The 17,751-nt window shown below is 38.3% G+C and overlaps 1 protein-coding gene across 1 annotated transcript in view; it reads right to left on the minus strand.

The window, feature by feature from the left end:
* MACROD2 (mono-ADP ribosylhydrolase 2) overlaps positions 1-17,751 on the minus strand; it is a 1,842,294-nt gene that overhangs the window by 1,551,574 nt on the left and 272,969 nt on the right. The window lies entirely within an intron of this gene.

The following is a 17,751-nucleotide window of genomic DNA, read 5'->3' on the forward strand; positions in this document are numbered from 1 at the left end:
AAAAGTACCCTTTTGTTTATTTAACTTAAGTTTTTTTTTTAATATTTTTCAATATGGATATGATTTTTCTCCAATTAACATTATTTTCTAATAACTAAAAAAGGCTATATGATGCGATAATTTAATTACAACTTATACATTAATACTTTCCTCCAAATTATTCTTAACAAGATTAGTTTATAAAATATTAAATAGCAGTCTGGTATTAAAGTTTAAAATAACATTTCAAAATGGTTAAGAAAAGTTAATTTCCATTTATCTCTATGGTAATTATTTATCACTGCAAAAACTCAACCAATAAAACAATTGGTTTTAATTTCACAAGACATTATATTTCATTCTGTTAAAAATAAATATTGCCTTAGCCTACCAGTCACATTTATTTTCACCAGCCAAACATTTTTAAGTTGCACAAAAAATTATAAAGTGATCTTTCATTTCATCTAAAACTGTGTGTAGATAAAAACGGAGTGTATTTCCACAATATGCATTTATCAACTATATTTTAGATACTTTTTAAATGAGGGTGGAGTAAAGTACAGAAAAGATCTAGAGTTCCTATACTCTAAAACAAATATATAAGATCCAGGCTGGGTAGCTCAGTTAGATAGAGCATTGCTCCAATATGCCAAGGTTTCAGTTGAATCTCTGGTTAGAATATATACAAGAAGCAAAAATGAATGCATATGTAAGTAAAACAAGTCTCTCTCTGTCTTTCTTTCTCTCTTCTCTGCCCCTCCCTCTCTCTCTAAAATCAGTCAATAAATCATTTCTTAAATTAAAGTAAAAAGGAGTAAATAGGAAATAAGACCTATATACATATATCATCATTGTATTCAAGAAATAACACATATCTTATATGTGATAACTAAGCCCCCAAAGTAAACTGCAAGTGCTAACAGTAAACATGACATAGTGGACAGCTCCAAGAGCCCCTGCACCCACAGATACATCAGGAAAACAAGCAAAGCTATCAGAATCAACTATGGCGGAACTCTGGGAAACAGTCTGAGGTTTACTATTCTATTTTTCTCCCTTCACTAATTTTCAGAGAGGGAGAGAAACATCCATCGGTTGCCTCAAACACTCACCCCAACTGTGAAACAAATAACGTATGCAACCTTTTGGTGTACAGGACAATGCTCCATCTGAGTCACACTAGCCAGGGCTAATCTGAGGTTTATTAACAACCAAGCAAACATTGAATCAAAACAAAGGAAGCTTTTAAACATTTTGTGATGTTTTCAACGGTAGGTTCTGTGCAAGCAACATGCTCAGGGTGACCCAGAGATGGAAAACGGCCTGGCAAAGTATTGAAGGCATGCCCCAGAAAAGCCAATCTACAAAGACTGGAAGTACTAGTAGTTTGGGAGTATCTTTTCCTATTTTCTTATTCTTTTCATTCTTTGTTTCTTTTTCTCCATTGTTCTCTCTCTCTCTCCCTCTCCCTCTCTCTCTCTCTCTCTCTCTCTCTCTCTCTCTCTCTCTCTCTCTCTCTCTCTCTCTCTCTCTCTCTTATTTTTGTTTGTTTGTTTGTACTACTTAGTATTCAAGTTAATCTCTGTCGAGAAACTAGCTTAATGTAAATAAAAAGAATGCTGACTTCAGAGACTACATGTGACAAAGAATACAGACTTAACGAAATTAAATAAAAAGTCATTAAACAAATAGTTACAGCTTAGACCAAGCAAAAAAAGTGGGGGGGAGAGATCTGATTTTTAGACTTACTATATTATAACATTAAAACTGTCCAGTTTTCAAAAAAAAAAAAACACCTATGAAGAATGTAAGAAACAAAAAACTATGGTCTATTAACAGAAGAAATAAATAGAAACTATCCCTGAGGAAGCACAGACATTGAACTTATTAGTCAAAGGTTTTAAATCAGCTGCCTTAATAAATCAAAGGGCTAATGGAAACCATAAGTGTGATACAGAAACAAATAGTCTATCAAGAAAAAGATTAAAATTATACAAAGGAACCAAGCAAAAATTCTGGAAATAAAAAATTCAATAACTACAATAATATTAAAAACTCACTAGAAGTTTCAATTGAAGATTTGAGCAGACAGAAATAATTGGTGAATGTGGAGATAAATGGACAGAGTCTAAGAGAACTTTGAACAATGAAGCATACCAATACACATGTAATGGTAACCCAGGTGAAGAGGAAATAAAGAGGCAGGAAGAATATTTGTAGAGATAATGGCCAAAGATTTCCCAAGTTTGATTAAAAAAAAAAAAAAAAAAAAAAAAAAAAAAAAAAAAACACGAGTCTACACATTCATGAAACTCAGAGGACTCCAAGAAGAATAGTGGAAAGATATACACAGAGCCACATTATAATCAAATCGTCAAAACCCAAGGGCAAAAAAGAATCTGGAAAACAGCAAAAGACAAGCAACTCACCACTCATACAAAAGATCTTCAATAAGATTAACATTTAATTTCACATCAGAAATCATGAAGGCTGTAAGGGAGCAAAAATAGCTTAAATTGCCAAAAAGAACTGTTGACCAACAGTCATATATCTGGCAAATTATTCTTCAAAAATGAGGAGAAATTAAGACAGTCTCAGAAAAATGCTTAGTAGAATTGCCCTTACAAGAAATGCTAAAGTGAATCCTTTAGACTAAAATGACAGTAAAGTAGACTGGAGAGCAACTTAAAATGATTCAAAGAAATATGGAACTATGGTAAAAAAGTAAACACACAGTAAACTAAAAAGCCAACATTACTGTATGTTTGGTTTTTAACTCCTCTTTTTATTTACAACTAGAGGCCCGGTGAATGAAATTCATGCATGGTGGGGGGGGGGAACGCTCAGCCCAGCCTGCACCCTCTCCAATCCAGGACCCCTTAGGGAATGTCCAACTGCCAGTTTAGACCCGATCCTGGGGATCAGGCCTAAATTAGCAGTCAGACATCCCTCTCACAATCCTGGACTGCTGGCTCCTAATTGCTCACCTGCCTGCCTGCCTACCTGGTAGCCCCTAACTGCCCCACCCCACTACTGGCCTGGTCACCTCTTACTGCCCCTCTTCCCCCCTCCCCCACACTCTGGCCTGGTTCCACCCAACTGCTTCCCCTGCTGGCTTGGTCATCCCCAACTGCCCCCCCCCCCGGCAGCCTTTTTGCCCCTCCTTGCCCCCCCCCCCACCGGCCTGGTCACCCCCACACAGCCTACTGTTTAGTCATTTGGTTGTCCCTCACTAACAGTCCTGCTGGCCTGGTCACCCCATGCAGCCTGCTTGTTCAGTCATTTGGTCATTCCCTCACTAACCCCCCTGCCATCCTGGTTGCCCCACACAGCCTGCTGTTCAATTGTTTGTTACTCCCTCACTAACCCCCCTGTCGGCCTGGTCATAGGCAGCCATCTTGTGAGGGCATGAGGGTTAATTTGCATATTACCCCTTTATTATATAGGATAAGATTTAAAATCCAAGTGCATAAAGCAATAATTACTCAGGCTGTAAGGGAGCAAAAATTTTTACACAATGTAAAAAGCTATAATCTTATTGATGACAACAATAACATAAGTGGGGAGGGGAACTATACAGTGGCAGTGTTTCTATATATTATTGATCCTAAATTGATATCAATTCCAATTAGGTTGTTATAAATTTAGGATTTTGATTGTACTCCTCATGGTAATCACTTAAACATTTATATATATATATATATATATATATATATATATATATATATATCAATATATATATATATATATACAAAAAAAGGAAATAAAAATAGAATTTAAAAATCAATTGAATAGAAAAAAGGTAGTGATGGAGGAAAAGAGGAACTAAAAAAGTACTAGGCATAGCAAACAAATAGCAAAAATGGCAGAAGGAAGCTCTTTCCTATCAGTAATTACTATAAATGTAAATAAATTAACTCGCCAGTCAAAAGTCAGAAATTTCCATACTAGCCCAAACCGAATTGGCTCAGTGGATAGAACGTCGGCCTGCAGACTGAAAGGTCCCAGGTTCGATTCCAGTCAAGGGCATGTACCTTAGTTGTGGGCACATCCCCAGTAGGAGGTATGCAAGAGGCAGATGATCGATAATTCTCTCTCATCGGTGTTTCTAACTCTCTATCCCTCTCTCTTCCTCTCTGTAAAAAAATCAATTAAAAAAATATATGGAGCAACTGTTTAATGGGTATGGGTTTCTTTTTGAGGTGATGAAATGTTTTGGCACTAGATAGAGGGGTTGGTTGAAGAATATTGTAAATGTACTAAATTCCACTAAATTGTGCACTTTAAAAGGTAAATTTTATGACAGTGACCAGCATTTAGTAAGTTATTATTACTCTGATATACACTGAGTGGCCAGATTATTATGATCTCTGAACACAAAATAAGCTGACCATTCAGTGTATATACTATATAATAGAAGAGTAATATGCAAATTAACCATCACTCTGTTATACCCACAAGCCATGCCCACCAGCCAATCAGAGCAAGCATGCAAATTAACCCAGCCAAGATGGTTGCAGCCACAGAGAAAGAGGAGAGAGGCTTGGATTTCCCAGGTGATAGAGGAAGCCAAGCTTTTCACACACCCTGGCTGGCCCAGGCCTCCCCTTAAGCCTATGAAGTTTCAATTATAGAAGGTAAATAAATTTCCTGCCACCATGAAGCTAGCAGAAGGCTTGGCTCCTCTCCAGGCTACAAAATTTCAATTGTAGAAGGTAAATAAATTACAGACACTAGGGCATCCACTTGGGTTGCCAGGGGGCGTAGCTGGCCTGCAAACCACCACAGGCCCCTCACCCAGGCCACCCCACACCCCAAGGGAACCCCCATCCTGATCTGGGACACCTTTCAGGGAAAACCAGTTGGTCCCACCCATTTACCAGGCCTCTATCCTATCTAATAAAAGAATAATATGCAGATTGACCTTCACTCCAACACACAATATGGCTGCCCCCATGTGGTCAAAGATCCTGCCCCCATGTGGACACAAGATGGCCACCACAAGATGGACATCAGGGAAGGGCAGTTGGGAGGGACCAGGCCTACAAGGGAGGGCAGTTGGGGGTGACCAGGCCATCAGAGGAGGGAAATTGGGGGCAAACAGGTTGATAGGGGAGCAGTTAGACATCAATCAGGCTGGCATGAGAGTGATTAGGGGGTGATTAGGTTGGCAGGCAGAAGTGGTTAGGGGCAATCAGGAAGGCAGGAAGGCAAGCTGTTGGGAGCCAGCAGTCCTGGATTGTGAGAGGGATGTTAGACTGTCAGTTTAGGCCTGATCCCACTGGGATCGGCCTAAACAGGCAGTCTGACATCCCTCAAAGGGTCTCAGATTGAAGAGAGTGAAGGCTGGGCTGAGGGACCCCCCTGCCCACCCCCGCCCCCCATGCATGAATTTTGTGCACTGGGCCTCTAGTCTATATAGTAAAAGGCTAATATGCAAATTGTACCCTTGACCAGGAGTTAGACCAACAGGCAGGTAGGCCAATCACCCATATCCCCTCTTCTGGCCAGGCAGGCTGGACCACATCCATGCATGGATTCATGCACCAGGCATATATATATATACTGAATGGCCATATTATTATGCATTCAGAGATCATAATAATCTGGTCATTCAGTGTATTTCTATAAATCAAAAGACAATATTCAGATCTGTAAAAACTCAGATACTCCAGAATGAAATCTTAGCATTTTGTCTCCTGGAAATGGATCTAATGGACATTATAGAAGCAAACAACTGGGCCTACTGCACAAATTACCAATACTGAAGTTATAAATATGACCTTTACTAAATAGCCAGAAAGAAAGTAAAATGTGCAGATAAACCAGATGTCAATCTTGAAAATAAACTTGTGCTGTGTACACACAAAGACAATATACGATTAAAATGAGTTGTGGACCAAATGTAAGTGTCAGAAAGATGTGGTGGAAAGAAGCACGTATTCTTAAATACTGTGCCTTTTCTCTCCCTTTTCCCATGGTCACTAGCTCTTTCCACATCCAGCTCATAGCCCTTGAGGTTTCTAGAGAGCCTAGTTCGCAGATCATTTTGATAAAAATGGTCAAAGAGTCACGTAGGAGCAGCTAAATCACCACTTTCCGCATACTGGAATGACAAGCTTACCAGAAACAGAAGTCTGGCATTTAGAAAGCATGAGGGAAGTGCTTTTATTTTTGAGGTTTGAGGCTTTACCCTTGAGTATCAATCATGCAGTTAGGAGTGAAGTTTTAATTCATTAAATTTAATTCTGCAAAAGTACGTGGATCATCTATCCTATGTCCAGATCCGTGCTACACTTCAGAACAGAGGCTGAGGCCGGGGCAGGCGTGTTGAACGCCATGGCAGCACGCTCCAATGGAGAAATGCAGGCATAGGAGAAAGGGGCCATAGGCTCAGATTCCTCGTGTTATAGGGACACTGACAAATGTGGAGGGCTGCAGTGAGGCTCTGATTAAGTGGAATTGAAAGTACCTCAAAAACTTTACAGGACAGTTTAGGGATGGCAGATACTCCTCCTTTCTGGAGGCAGTGAGCATACACTCCACTCAGCTCACTAAAGCTGGATGTGACCCTAGGATACTTAGCAGTCCTCAGAGAGCTCCCGTGAACACATCAGCGGAGGCACCTGACTACACAGGCAGTATAAATGAGAGGCGTTATTATTACTGAAAACTGAAAAGGTGAATTCAATTTCCCAAATCTCCTCGGTATCACCACAGCCCCTGGCCACTAGCAAAGGCTAGGGAGCTCCATTTTTCAGATCTTAGTTCAGCAGCTTCTGTCCTGCCCAGGGGATATTTTCCTTTTATTGCCTTCCTGAAATCAAAGATGTCTGCTAGAAATTAAATAACCCTTACTAGAATCTATTGAGTGTGACCATAAGCCAAGCACCACACTGAACACTTGACCTACCTTGTATCAAATGCAGGGACAATTACAGAATGTGATTTTCTAAAAGGAGGTGTTTCTGAAAGGCTTTTCTAAAAGAAATGAGGCCTGATTATAGCAATGACTAACAGTAAATGAGGACTTTATAGCTCGCAACTGGGTCTGATAACCACAATAACTCATTTGCTCTTTCCAAAAACTGCTTGAGGCTGGTGGGGGTAGCTGTTAGCATCCCCAGGAGAGATGAGTGACTCACCCAAGTTCTTGTTACTGAAAGCAGTGCAGGGCCTGAAACTACCTCCGAGATTCCCAACACATTCAGATACAAAGAATATTGCACAACGAGACTGAAACTTCATAACTGACTGCCTCACCTTCCTTTCTGAAATCTGCCTTGCCTTTGGTGCTTGTAAGTGACTTCTGAAAAGATCTCCTGCAGATACCAACTTGTTTTCTCTTGATCTAATGTAAATATTTCCACGCATTGATGTAACAAACAAACAAACAAACAACCGAACACAAACTCTCCGAGCACTATAACTTCAAAAAACACACACTCATCTGCAAGGCAATAAAGAACAGTGGGTAAAAACTTGGGTTCTAGAGCCTGGGAATGAAGTCAGATTGTAGTACTGTATAACCTTCAGCAAGTTTTTCTGTTTTGTGTTTTTTTGTTAAAATATATATTTTATTAATTTTTGTTTTTTTTTTTCACAGAGAGGAAGGGAGAGAGATAGAGAGTTAGGAACATCAATGAGAGAGAAGCATCGATCAGCGGCCTCCTGCGCACCCCCCACTGGGGATGTGCTCGCAACCAAGATACATGCCCTTAACCGGAATCAGTCCCGGGACTCTTTAGTCCCCAGGCCAACACTCTATCCAGTGAGTCAAACCAGCTAGGGCACCTTCAGCAAGTTTTTAACCACTTTGTTCTAGGCTGTAAAGGGGGATAATGGTATTCACTACCTCATAGAGGTGTCCGGAGAATTGAACAAGTTGATATCTGTAAGTACAGTGCTTAGGATAGGACTTAGAACATAATAAGTGCTCGAGAAAGGAAAATCCTATATAGCGCCCAAATCTACCATCTTGTAAACTGTCCCCCTCAAGTAAATGAATCTACTTGAGAAGTCGCATTAACTCCTTTTAAGTCCCTCCAGTGACAGTTTACTCCTGAGTACTTTACTATTTCCTCTGTATGTAACAACACCTGCCACTGAAGAGCAAACTAAATAGTCATGTTGTTCATCTTTGAAGCAGATCCTTCACTTCATATTTCACTCCGCTTTCACCTCAAAACAATGAAAAAGGGGAAATGGCCTTTCCCTTTAACAATGAAAAACTTTCCCATTTAAAGGGGAGAAACATATTACATTTGCAAAGATGAGTTGAACTATTTCAAAAACTATGCCTGGCATCTATCAGAACGAGACAGATTTAAGTCAAAGGGGCAGCTTTGTGTGAGATGAGGGGCAGATCCAAAGTTTTTGGAGGGACAAAAGCTTGAGAGCACTGCCTTATTTGCGAGTTCATTTGCATGAATCTTGTCAATATCAAATGTACTCACATATTTACTGCGTGCCTGCCTGACCTGATAGATGAATAGAAATTGCTTTCTGTCCAAGTTCACCAGCAGTAAAAGTCAGCAGCAGCTGTTGGAAACCCACAGTTCTAAGGATAAGGCAATGAAAACCACATTTCGTGGTTTTATGGGCTATATTTGGTGACTGAGGTTTGTCCTAAGGAACCCTACACTTAACCGAGATATATTTAAGAACAGAATCATTTTTCCTTTCTTTTCTTTCATTCTAGAGGCGAGAGTCGCTAGACATATGACCAAACTGAGAGAGGACTATAATAGATTTTCATCTTTGACTAAAAAAATTTTACACAGAAGGGTTATATATGTTGGAAATAAAATATCTAGATACATTGTAAAAATTGTTAATCCTTTCATTTAAATTTTTATTATAGTAATAAGACTTCTATTTCTCAATGTTTAATATACCTGGACTAGAAATTAAAATAGAAAAGATTTAAATACTTATAAATTCATTTAAAAATAACCATAAACCCAGTGTCCCTTTAAATAAAAAGCATATTTTTGGGGGGATGGGGGAGAGGAAGACTATTTTACAAACAACCAAAACATTTATTCAGAAGGGCAGCATTGTTTTACATTTCTGCAAAACGCCTTAATGTCTGAAGTAAGAGAACCTGGCTACCATTTTTACCTTGGCATTTTCAATTTCCTATGATATCACAAATTATAGAGCTTCTGTAAGACTCCACAGGTATGAAAGAACAAGAGTGAAAAAGACAAATAACATCTTCCTATCATCATAAAAATAGTTCTGAGGTTACAGAGTCTCTGCAGGAGTCCCACGTTTCATTACAAACCAGCACTTCCAACACACCATCACAGAAAAATAATTATTATTCAGAATATATTTTTTAAAACTGCTACAAATCAATTAGAAAAATACAAATTTGGTGGAATACAAGACAAAGAACATAAATAAGGCATTTCTCAGAAAAGAAAACCCATAGACCTATAAAATGTCTGAAAAGTTGTGCAACCCACTAGGAGCAGAAAAATACCCAGGAATAAAACTAGAATACCAACTGTTTTGTGCTCACCAGATTGGCAAAAACAAACAAAAGCCCAGAAAACTAAGGACTACTGAAGCGAATGTTGCCACTATTTTAGAAATAAAGCAAAAACTGACAATTGCCTATTTGCTATCCACTTTCCCTCTTCCTCCTTCCTAATAGCATAGTTTGCTCAGGGGTCCCCTTTCTCCTGATAATACTCTTTAAGGGAAACTGGCCTTGTCCCCCAGCTAGTCATCACTATCTTCTTTAACCTTATAAGTAATCAATACAGGCATTGAGCTGTCATTCCATTTTAGTCAATAAGATACAAAAGAAAGCCAGGTAGGGGAAGATTCTAGAAAACTGATCATAGTTTTGACTGAACATGATTCCTGTAGCCATGAGGAGAGCAAGCCATGGAATCAATGTATTACCTCTGGACTTCTTGTTTGTGAGGTAATAAATTTCTTCATTTAAGCCACTTTGAATTCCATTGTCTGTTATTTGCAGCTTAAAGCACTCAAATAAAAAGGAGAATTTTGCAACATCTAGAATAGTTACCTATACCTATAGTCATCTCCTGAGACCCAAAATTTCCACTTCTAGGTATATAAGCCAGAGAAGCTGAACCATGTGGAGTAGGACATATGTAGAAGAAGGTTCCTTATAATCCTCTTTGTACAAGGAGACGATTGAGTGCATTTTTGCAGTTAATTAGTGAATAATTTAATTATTATTAAAATAAATAATAATTTTTTATTGCAATAGATGGGTAATTATTAACACTAATGTATTTGTAATTCCTTTTTCTGTCCTTCCAGTGGTGAGGATACCACTACCTTGAATTATGAGATTAAGTCCACCCACTCTAAACCAACAAGCTAGAAAAAGCCCAGGTCACTGACTGTGTGAAGAGCCATGCCAACCCTGGATTACCTATCTGAACTTTTACACAGGAACCAACTTCTATATTGTTTAAGCCACTTTTACTTTAAGTTGTTGATGGCTGACAGTTCATCTTAATTTAAACAAATAAATGGATTAAAAATGTACTAATAAATTATGACAGTGGATGCCACTGGGGAAGGAAGTAAGTAAGTGGATAAGTGAAGAAGCTAAGGATATTTCCATTTTATTATGGTCTTACTAGAGGCCTGGTGCACAAAATTTGTGCAAGAGTAGGCCTTCGCAGCCACAACATTTTTTGAAAAGCTATGGAAGACAGGGCAAACTAGGCAACTTCCAAGGCCCTTGTTACAATGTATGTTCTACCCTCTCTTTTATCACCGCTTTTGTTCTAAGCATCTACTGAACAGTCTCAAACCAAGACCTTACTGAGACAACCTCACCACCCACTCCTTCTAACCTGCTAATTCAGAGACCTTCTTGGAAGTAAAACCAATCTAAAGAAAATGAAGAGGACACTAGTGAGTTAGATAAAATGCATTAAAAAATTGCAAGCTTTTTGAGCCTATATAGCACCTACTTCTCTTAGAACTACATACAGATATCATCTTCAGAGGGCTCAGAACAAGTTCTTAGACTGGCACCCGCTACACAATTATTAGATACCAGCTATTTTTAAATGGAGATGGTAATATTGCATTATTTAAAAATACAATGAAAAAAAGAAAACATTTTTTTTTGTTTTTTCAAGAATACAGGATATAAATATGATATAAAAGAATTGTATAATTACTTACCATTTATAAACATTTATTTCTATATTTATAATAGTTCTACTTCCTAAAATAAAGCTATTTCTTCTTTCTATCAAAAATATATTTCTATACTCTGTTAGAAAAGTATTCTGGAAGCACATAAGACGCGACATATTTTTCTCTAATTTCTAAATATAAAATAGAAAGATTTGTTTGCAAAGAACAAATTGTGCCAACAATGACAATAATAATAATGATAATGTTAATAACTTTACTGAATTACAGGGTATAAAGTATAGCTAAAATTGTTAACTTTTACCACACTTAAGATGCTAAGGTAAAATTAAAGTAAATGTTTTAAAAAGATGTAAATCCTACTTTCAAAACAGTTTAGGCATTTAAAAATCAATGTTAAAGTAGCATTTTTAATATCACAAGTCTGTCATTCATATGTTCCCTCTTCTGTAGTCAGAGAACAAGCTTTGCTCTTTGTCAGTAAGATATGATCTGTTTAGCTTACTTCTGACTTGCCCCAGGGGAGAAGGGGAGCACAGAATTACCATGGACACTTCAGAGTGACAAATCTGCTCCTTGGGCCACTGAGGAAAACAAAGAGGGACTGCTTGGGAAGCAACTCAAAGAGCTCCATCCTGCTTCTATGCAAACATGAGAACTAAACAACTACCTAAGCTTCTCAGCTTTGTCGTAAATAAAAATGATCAACTTTACAAAGCAATACTTTTTAAATTACTTTAATCCACCCTTATTTTTTTAAATTAAGAATAAATGTTCTTTAAAGTATACATTTTGGCAATATTTGTGGCTCTTTTAGTAAAATTTGTCAAATCCAGATCTTGATTTTTAAACACACATAGATGAAACCCTCGCGAGGCACTTATAAATTTATAACACTAACACATTCTAAATGTCAAACAAAAGGAATAAAGACTTAACTACTGAAAGAATTATAAAATGCTTTTAAATTCCCCAAATTTAAGGTTATTAAACATTCAGAGTATGAAGGAAGTGAAACAGAGGGGACTATACATGTACTTTAATCAATATATACCATCTGTGTCATAAATCATACTCAGAAAATAAGATTTATATTTTACAGGAAATTATCCAATGGTAAATATGTCTTAGTTCTAACTTACTTTCGTGTGGAATAGATGATACTATAGAACATTCACTTCAGTCCAAATCTAATTCATTGCTAATACTTTATCCCTTAAAAATAATCTTTAAAATAATCAATTTATACCAGCTCCCAGGGAAAAGAAATATTAATTGTAGTAAATCTGCTTCTCCTAGATAATACCAACGAGGGGCAATTTCCGTAGTCATTTATAAACAGACATAATATTAAACAGTTTTTGACACTGCTTTAAACATGTGTCTTTCAGCATGAGACATGTTTATGTACCTAAGTAATTTGGACTGCAGGGACACAGCAACCAATCCCTAAAAGAGATCATCTTTTACTCGAGGAGAACTACAGAGCTGCTCCCAGAAATAAGAAAAATTGACAATTTCAGGAAACCTTCCTCTCAGAAAGTCTTTTGTGTACTTAAAATTAGCACCAACACTCTATAAAAAGTGAAACAAAGTGATTAAGAGCAATATATAGCTATAGAAAGAAGCACATGGCTTCCAGCAATCCACTTGTATGTAGTTAATACACATGTCTATAATCAGACATATAGTGATCTGTGTTTAGTACCTATTAGCCATCTCTCCTAAGCTATGTTTTATTCTGATCATCTCCACAGGATAAGGGTTCTGTCCTTTGATTTGTAATTGCGTCTCCGAACCAGTCTTAGATACTGTTATCTCAAGTTCTGAGCATACAGGACAGTGAGCAGAAGCATTTCTCAAATTGTTTCATTCCCAAAGATAAACTGTGAAAATATACAGCTCAACTACACGTTGGTGGACTGTGCCTTTTGAACTGATCCTGGCCCCACTCATCACAGTGAAGATAAAAAACAACCATGCCCAGGGTTTAGCTCTGTTTTGCGAAGTGCTTTCTCAGATTTAGGAATGAACGCTTGCATGCACCACTTTATCGAAGGGCATCATAGCAGAAGGAGGTGGATCCCATGTCTCCATCTTCATAAATGAGGAAACGGAGGCTCAGAGGCTTGACGTGCTTTTCCCAGGACCATGCACAAAAGTATCAGAGGGAGGCTTCAGGCACTTGGCTGGCTTGACACCTTATTTTCCCCAAGGTCCATATTAAAAGTCTCTTTTTTGTTGTTGTTTTTGCATTTTAAAACAAAAGGAAAAGGATGACAGGGTGCTGGAGAGTGAGAAGGGGTCAAGGACACATCATGTATCAGCTGGAGTGGTGTAGCGCATGTCTGCATGGCGCGACATGAAAGCCCTGGATAGGGGGGAAAAAGCGGTGACCAGGCTTTCAGTTCTGTACTAGCCAGCTGCCTCACCCCGTCACTTTGGGCTAGGTACTGTGCTAACCACAGTTCCTCCTTTCCCCCCCAGGAAACTAAAGGAGTGCTTTTTGCTCAGTGTTGTTGTTGCTGTTGGTGTGGTGTGTGTGTGTGTGTGTGTGTGTGTGTGTGTGTGTGTGTGTGTGTGTTTCAGTCACCCTTCTCCCAGTGCCTGAAGCTTAACAGTCTAACATGGGTATTGGGGGAGAAAGAACAGTGTACCAGAAAGTGAGCAGAAAGGCAGGCAGACAGAGAAATAACTGCTTTAATTTTGCTTTGATTTCTGTTTCAAGTCCTGTAATGACAGATCTCACTCCAGTGCTGTATGTTTTGGAAATATACTTAAAAGGGGAATGTGGTTGTTTTTAGGTATATTTTAAGTGTCGGCCAATAAAAGACAAATACTAGAACAGCTTAATATAGCATTTTACAAACCTTTTAGTATTCTAAGGCATCTGTGACCTGCAGAAATCTAATTGTTTCTCCAATACTCTTTGGAATTGTTCAGAAAGATGTTGTACCGTTTCTAACTGGTACATTAAGCATCTGGCCTGACTTTACAGGATCGCAGATAGCTGAGTGTGCACTCTCTCTCTATTTTATTAACATCCCATCGGCTCACGTTAAGATGTAGTACTGATGTGCCCTGACATGCATCACTACCTGTTGACAGAAAAAAAAAAACTGGGCTAGACTTGAGAGGGTCTACAAACAGAAAATCTTTTAAAGATGTTTTGGCAATTTAAACAGAAACTCTGGCTTAAAAAAAAAAAGAAAGAAGAAAGAAGAAAGAAAAAAAAAGAAAAAAGAGCAGCTTCAATTTTACAAATTTATAAAACATGACCAAGTTTCAGCATGCCAAATTCTCTGAAAATTAATCTCCAGCATCCATTCCCTCCTTCTCTAACTAGGAGTGCCCAGTTTTCCTTTGCATCATACCCTCGCCCCACTCTCCCCATTCTCACCATGTGTTTGAGTGGGATTGACCCCACCTACCGCTCTTATGGGGGCATATGCTCACCAACATACCCTTCCACTTTCCTGGAATAGATTCTGTAATGAGCGTATGAGCAAGTGTAAACAAATGAGATAGAGTGAATCACAGGCTTCTGTGCAGGAGCTTATGGAGGTGACTGCCTTTCCCCCTGAACTCTGCAACCCGGGAATGCGACGTGTGAAGCCTTAGAGGGGCGCCTGGAGCTGCCATGGGACCTTTGTACATCTGAGGAGGCTGCCAACACTGAAAAGAAGCAGCACACTAACAGACAGAAACTGCATTCTTGTTGACATATTGTAAGCCACGTATCCAGCTTTACCTGAACCAGATGTTACATTTGAATGTCTCAGTTGGATGAACCAGTAGAGTCCAACTATTGACTAGACAATAAGGGCTGGCTGTTCAGTCTCTTCCAACCAGAAAAATTTCTCAACTGATAACGGTCCAAGGCATTTTATATACCAAGTCTTTTTGTTGTTGTTCTTTTTTGTTGTTTTTCATATATTTTGAAGACTTGATTCTCATGAAGAATGGTGAGATGAAGAAAGATCCTCAAGAATGTTTCTTTCTGGACTTGAAAGAACTCTATTAAATTCTAAAATTAAATCACAAATATCATATTGAAGGTGCACTGAGGGACACCTAGTCCTTCTAGCTTCTTTAATAAGGATGTTCAATGAATTTGTGTATAATGAATGAATGAATGAATGAGTAAACGAGGTAGCGTAAGCCTAGACAGGTTGAAAAACCTGGATTAAGTTGTCCCATGAAATAATTATAGTTATTGTAGTCACTTTCAACTAGGTATTGTTTATAGCAAAAGAGGTTTGGTTGGTTGTTGTTGATTTCACTTAGAAACACAAGTAAATGGCAAAGGCTGGGAAATCTACTTCCAAATCCAATTTTCCCTGCTCATCAAGGCACATCTCCTGTCTTCCCAAAACAAAACAAAATGCAAAAACAACAAGTACCTTTCCAACCCCATATGTCTACTAGAACTCAACTGAGTTCTCACCCCTGGGAACATGAGGTCATGAAATGCATGAGGGCAACAGAAAAGGAATTCAACAAGAAAATATCCTACTTGGCCACCTCCTCATCCATTTCCTGACGACAAAAGTACTTCAAAGGGAAATTTTGAAGAGTGGGAAGCAAGCTGTCCTGGGCCTTCTCCTACCTCCCTTTGTGCATATTCTTCTACCACTTCTGACTGTGTCCTTTTCCCAGACACTCAGATGCCCTCATCTTAACAGTGGCAGCTACCATTTTCTGGGTACTTGCTCTGAGTCAAGCCCTGACCTAATAAACTCATAAAGATTTAGTAATTTATCTGCAGCCATGTAGCAAAGCCAAGATGAAACCAGATATGTAGACTCTGAAGCATTTGCTCTTGAACATTAGTGTACTCTGGCTCCTCCTTTCTGAGCTGAACGCTCCTTGCTGGAAGTACAAGTCCCTGCCCTCCTATCATAGTCTACAGAGCTTCATGCTGAAAGTGCCTTCCTTCTTACCCCTCCCACCAGGACAAGCATCCCCTTAGTGCAGCTAATCTCCCTTAGGTAACAAAGGAGGAAAGCAACCTGAAGTAATTTAGGGTAACTCTTCGTCTTTCCAGAGACAGTACACAGTGTTTCAGAAGGGGCACAAAATATTATAAGTTTTCTCCAACTGGCAGAATTTCAAACAGCTGATAAGAGCAATGAGGGGTTTTTTGTTTTTTGTGTTGTTTTTTTTTTTTTAAATGGAGGCAGTGAAAGTGTGTATTTTTTTGGGTAGGGTCAGGAGGGGGCTGTCTTGAATTTGCCTCTAATGTCAGTGCCGCTAGTGCAGATGACAGTGTTCACAATATCTTACCTTCTTCTACATTTTCATTGACATCTTTAAAAAAAAAAAAAAAAAACCACAATACATAATTGGTGTTCAGTAAATTCCTGCTGCCTTTATTTGCCATGTGAGAAGAGCAAAGAACAAAGCAGATAATGAGAACTCAGATAACAAATGGTAGCCGGGAGAATGGAAACTTCATCGCTAACTCCCAGGCCAGCCAGTGCCTTAGTTGAGACGCCTATAACCCAAATTGTCCAATTCTCTTTGCTGTTTAAACCCTGTCTGAATGCGACAAAACTGCTTAAATATGGATATAAACCCACAGGAATTTGGCCAGGTAAAAAGTTCTTTTTAAATATAACCAACTTCCATCTGAAAATAAGTTCTAGAAAGAATTTTTTTCATAAAATAATTTAATCCATGAATTTGTTTTATAATAACAGAAAGAAAAAATCCACCCTTTATTGAGAGATTATGTGATTCCCACCTCTCTTTCCTTCAAAATTTCAGCAGCTGCACCTCAGCGTAACTTGTCCTGCCTAACAATTTCTAAGAAACTGGCTTTTCACAGACTTTAGAATTCTAAAACTCCTGGATTTAATTGGTGTGTCCTCAGAGGCCCGCAGAAAAATACAATCATAGGACAATAGGGGTCAATACACCTCTTATCAAGGGTTCGCCTTCTATTTTGGTATCATCCATCCTTAGAGAGGAACTCAGAAGGTTAAACAGTTGTTTAAAAAGCTTCTAGAGAAAGTAAATGAAGCTAACGAAGAGGCCATAATCAAATACCATATTTTCCGGCGTATAAGATGACAATGTGTTCTAGTAAAAAGCCTGCTCAGATTGGCCAGAGTCAGAGAGGCAGTCTATTAAAAAAAGAACTGGTGTTGCCTCGGAAGTGGGGGGTAGTCTTATACAGCGAATATAGGCCTAAACCTATGTTTTAACTGTAAAATTAGGGGGTCATCTTATACGCCAGAAAATACGGTATTCTTGGAAAAGACAATTAGCTGTTTTTCCTTTAGAAAAACAAAAAACAAGACATTCCTAGAAACAAACAAATAAACAAAAAATGCAAAGAGGAATGTTGTGAACCTCTAAGGATAAAACAAATAATATTAGTTTAAGAAAATTGCCTTCCAGGTAAATATAAAAGCAAAATTCTTCCCAGCAACATTTAAAAGTAAAACACTTATGGGGCCCAAAGCAATTACTGATTAAATAGCAGAAAGCAGGCTATGAAAATCATAATTGAAAATATGATCTTCCTCCCTTAAATAAATTAGTTATTTATTTGAACCTTCTTTCTATTTATTTGTATAATAAATATTCACAGATGGGATTACTAGG

This window comes from Pipistrellus hanaki (genome assembly GCF_964339955.1).
Source record: "Pipistrellus hanaki genome assembly, chromosome: 6".
Classification (NCBI taxonomy): Eukaryota; Metazoa; Chordata; class Mammalia; order Chiroptera; family Vespertilionidae; genus Pipistrellus; species Pipistrellus hanaki.